The sequence below is a fragment of the Carassius auratus genome, chromosome 9 (genome assembly GCF_003368295.1).
Source record: "Carassius auratus strain Wakin chromosome 9, ASM336829v1, whole genome shotgun sequence".
NCBI lineage: Eukaryota > Metazoa > Chordata > Actinopteri > Cypriniformes > Cyprinidae > Carassius > Carassius auratus.
In genome coordinates this window covers 21,061,934-21,066,948 of record NC_039251.1, presented here as the reverse complement: position 1 = coordinate 21,066,948, position 5,015 = coordinate 21,061,934, and the positions used below count along the sequence as shown (strand labels likewise).

At 38.2% G+C, this 5,015-nt stretch overlaps 1 long non-coding RNA gene across 1 annotated transcript; it reads right to left on the bottom strand.

Annotated features, from left to right (window-relative positions):
• Nucleotides 1-1,123: 1,123 nt before the first annotated feature.
• Nucleotides 1,124-4,661, bottom strand: LOC113109365 (uncharacterized). Its single transcript, XR_003292944.1, has 5 exons — nt 4,481-4,661; nt 3,409-3,794; nt 3,202-3,322; nt 2,333-2,451; nt 1,124-2,235 (listed from the first exon to the last, which is right to left on the bottom strand). It is a non-coding gene; the product is annotated as an uncharacterized LOC113109365 (long non-coding RNA).
• Between the last annotated feature and the right edge of the window lie 354 nt (nt 4,662-5,015).

Below are 5,015 nucleotides of genomic sequence, written 5' to 3'. Positions count from 1 at the left end.
GCCTTTGTCTATGTCTTGCCTGTGCTTACACTGAACTCTCATGTGGACAATTATATTGTTAAGACATCACAGTGATCAATGTAGTATTCAAAATACTTACTATATAAGAATTTCATTTGTGCATTTCTTAACTTACATATTAAATGTTAAATTTATAAAAATTCCTTCAACATATTATTATTTTAGGTATACTTTTGCGTTGTTATTTTTCCCACTATCCCAAATTTCCAATTATAAAAATAACATCCATCATATAATTAACATCTTTAAATAAACTATTTCCATCATTTCCATTATGTCAGTAAATGGAATATATAATTTAAGATGTAGTTAAATTGACAGTGTGGAAATGTTTCAGGAAATCTGTATTCATTTCAATCCAATCAATTTCAATCCAAATATTTAGATAGAATTAAAACGAATGAGATGGTATTTGAATCCCAAAGGCAAAGCAGAGGATGCGGGGTGGGAGCCACCACAAAAACAAAAAACAACAAATCATTATTATTATTATTTTTTAATTATTATTATTAAGTTACTCTGAGATTTCCCATGTTGGACACTCTTATTAAAATAAATAATAATAAAAAATTGTGACACTGTAAAAAAATGTTTTAAGAGAGTTTATTTCCTAAAATGCCAAGTGCCCATAGTTGTTGAAACACCCGTATATACACCCAATATACACTGAACTGGGGAAAGCCTGGGAATGCGTGCTTGTGAGTAGGTGTGTGTGTGTATAGTGGCTCTTTGTGTTTTTGTCCCAGGCTGTAGAAAGCTGCAGAGGCAGATCTCCACTGATAACAGGAGCCAGCACAGGAAACAACACAATAGCAGGAGACTGAGACAGACCTCGTAAGCAACTTTAAGAGAAGGACATTATTACGTAAAAAAATAAAATTGGTTTGTAATATCATCTAGCTAATAATAATAATAATAATAATAATAATAATAATAAACATTAATATTTGTGTTCATTTGAAAATAAGAACCATTTTGGAGAATTCAACAGAATGAGAAGATTTTCAATTTTAAATCTCATTTTATTAGCACTTGCTGTTTAAAATTATTGACACATGCATATGTAATTCCATGTAGCAAATGTACTACTTATGCACTGAATTTTGCATTGTCTTAATAAGCTGGACATAAATAAATATTTAAAATGTGTCCCCATTCCCTTAGTCTCTCATGAGAGTCAAACACATCAATTTGCGCTCAGAAAAGCACGAACAGAGAACTGAAGTGTGCAGAGAGAGAAAACGGCTCCTTTATTTGAACTTCTAAGCAGTTTCACCGCAAACTGAAGCGTGAAGACGACAGCACAATTAGCGGGCGCAGAAGGAGGGATGGGAATGAGCTTGTGAAAAGCCGAGCTATAGAAAGGCAAAAGGATACAACTTATTTGGCGCACTCTTAGCCTCTCGAATCCCACCACCAAACTCTACGTGAGCGCAGACCTCGCGAAACATTTCAATCCAATAAAAACTAATGAGACTGCATTCGAATCCCAAAGGCAGAGCGGAGGAGGACAGGGGGGAAAAGAGACGACAGAAAGAGAGGAAGGTCCTGGAGTGAGGGTCTGCCCCCTGCAGATCATGCCATTCTACCTCTCTGCCCCTTTTTCTCGCCCGCTTTTCTCTTCCATTGAGCTCGGCGGACCTCGCCGTCTCTCAATTGGATCTTTTCTTTCCTCCGCTCTTTCTTTGCGAGCCTAATCCGCCGAGGAGCTGAGAAATACACTCATTAGCGAGAGGGAGAGAAAGAGAGTGGAGAACATATGGCTTTGACTTGCGATCATTCTAAAAATCTCTTGTCTTGCGCCGGTTAAATAGTTTGTCTGTTTATCGGCCTTCTCAGAGAGAGGAGCAGATCTGAGATCACAGAGAGGAAACTGTTTAAAAATGAAACATGCTTGAAGGAGAGCCACAACAATGATCCCAGAGCACTTCAGAACAAAGTCTTCCCGAGGGAAAGAAAAGCATTTGTGATTTTCTGTCTCGCAGAAGGAGAGGGGGGTGGGGAGCGAGGAAAAGTGACAGAGAGTAATGTGTATGCCACCTGTAAATGCTTCTATGACCACTGACATTATCAGGTTTCACATGAAGTCTCCGGCTGATCCGGCGGATCCTTTGAACGAGGGGAAAAAAGTGTCTGCCCAAGGGTCTGTTCCCTTGATTTCCTCTGTTTTTGTTTTCTTTCTCCCTTTCTTTCCTTTCTTCTCCTTCACTTTAACTATTTTCAAACAAGGTGAGAGAGTCAGTGTTAACGCATCTGAACTCCAGTGCTGTCAAAGGTTAACACACACACACACACACACACACACACACACCTGAAGGAAAAGCTTTTAGCACAGGTATAGGGGAGGCCTTCCCATGAGGCCTTTCTGCAGCAGCTGCTGGTTAACGGTGTTGTGACATGTGAGGACAAAAGAGGAGTCTCAACTTCAACCTGAAGACAACAAAACCAGAGGGATGGATTACAGACAGGACCGAGATAAATGTTTCACTTCTGAAGGAACTTTCCTGCTAATGCTGGTACGTTGTCAATCAAGTACAATTTTGTAAATAAGCAAATAAATGAATAAAATATCACTCCAATTAATTCATTATTGTTGTAGCTTTGAATAAGTATCCCATGATCCTCTTTGGTGGGTGTGCCTCAAGAGCAGTGTTCCACACCAGTGGCCGTTCACTCTACCACGCAGGGGCTGATGGGTAAATGACTTCCTCTGCTAATCCCTTTAGAGACAGAAACAAGAATTCCACCTTCATTCTTCTTCTTCTTTCTTCTTGACTACTTCTACTTGTAATTCCAGTCTAGTCTGAGTGTAATTCCAGTTCATTTCCTTTCCTTCACATGCAAACACTATATTTCATTTTGCAGATATGTTCCAATTATTTTCCATTTCGGAGCATGCCGCAATGAAATGAACAATATTTACAGATACATATGAGACAAACACATTAGTTCAATTTCACAGACTGAACCCTATAGGAACCGAACCCTATCCACTGTGATTAAACCTTAAAAATTCATGTCATGCAGCTCGGAGCTCAATTTATTGCACGTTACCATCTCTACAAGCACCTTTCTTTCCACTCCCTGCAGCCCCGAGCCTGGAAGAGTCCTAACTGAGTGTTAAAATATTAACAGGATGTGGCTCATTAAAATGCTGTTATGTGTTTCACTCATAGAGACCTTTTGTTCAGCAGGACACCAGCAATACCACCAGACCTCCAACCCCACCACTGCTGCATCCTCTGCCCAGCGTGGGGCCTTCACCTCAGGCACGGACAGCAGCGTCCATCCCCCCTGGAGCCTGGACAGAGACACACAGAGAGAGGGAATAAAGATGGATAGATCTGTGTGTGTGTGTGTGTGTGTGTCCATAATGTATTCTGATACCTTCCTCCGTCTTCTCTCCTTTCCTTCCTTGATTTCGTTCTCTTTCACTCCCGTCGTTGATCCCCTGTGCTCTAAGTGTATCCCGTCTCTCCAGGAGTCCTTGATATGGGGATTAACTCCAAAGTGTCAATCAATTCTGTTTTTCTATCTCTCCTTCTTTCAGCACACAAGCATTTAATTGACACAGAGAGAGCCAGCCAGTGTTTTGAGTCTTGTTTCATCCCTGCTCTCTGCTCCAGGTCATGGGTTTTAGAGATGGAGAGAGGGCGAAGAAAGAATGAAAAGTGAACTGCGAGGAGAGGATTTAAAAGTGCAATTTCCTTGTGCACTGTAATGTTAGAAATACATGAGGGAACTCCATTCTGCTTGGCCAGCTCTTCTAAAACCTGTATTTGATGAATGATTGAAGATTTAGGACTCAGCTGAACAATTTTTGGGATGTTAAAAGACTTTATTCTATCCCAACTTAATATGTAGAGACAACTGTAAAAGCAATTTGTAGGCTGCTTTCCCCAGAGTTTAGTTTAACATCTAGTAGCACCTCAGCTTTAAGAATATTTTCAGATGTCACTAGTTTGAGGTCAATAATTTATTATCATTTGTATTTATTTATTTAAGAAATTGATAGTTTTATTCAGCAAGGATGCATTTAATTATTGTTAAGTGGCAGTAAAGAATTTTACAAAACAATTCAATTTCAAATAAATGCTGTTATTTTATCAATCAAATAATACTTAAAAAAAGCATCATGGTTTCTACTAAAATATGAATTAGCACATCTATTTTCAACATAATATTCCCCAAATCAACATATTAGAATGACTTCTGAAGGATATTGTGACACTGAAGACCGGAGTAATGGCTGCTGAAAATTCTGCTTTGCATCATAGAAATAAATCACATTTTAAAATATGTGAAAATAGAAAACATTTAATTTAAAATGTAATAATATTTTAAAATATTGCTTTTTTATATGAAATCTTTAATACAGCTTTGCGAACAAAAGAAACTTCTTTCACTAAAAACTCCAACCCAAAATTGTGTACCATATACAATAATTTCTTTAGCTTACTTCTTGGTAGAGAAAGTTAGGCCCCGTCCACACAGAGACGTGTTTGGCTGTATACACTTAAATTTAGTATCATATAGGTGTTTCGTCCACACGGATCCAGCATTTTGGGAGAGTGAAACCCGATATTTTTTTAAACCGGGTCCCAAACTGAATAAATCTGAAAACGCTGCACTTGCATTTTCGTTTGGACAGCGAATCTTCTGAAACGATGACGTCATCAGCCCACGTCTCATCTCTGGTCAGACACCGCAACGTCACATAAAAGAAAGAAACCATGAACAAGGACTGAATGATTGTCTTTTTATTAACTAACATAAATAAAAAACAACTGATTAATAATTAATGATAATGTATTTGTCCATGTTCATTTAGGTTTATTTGCATAGTCCAAGTCTTCTTCTCCATTTTTAGCCTATGTCTGTGGCAGAATTACAGTGCCACATAATGGTCTGGCATGTATAATACATTGTTTTGTGTCAGTTTTGTGGCTTCAAGTAGATTTTTCTTGAGATGAGAAAAAAAAAAATATATATAT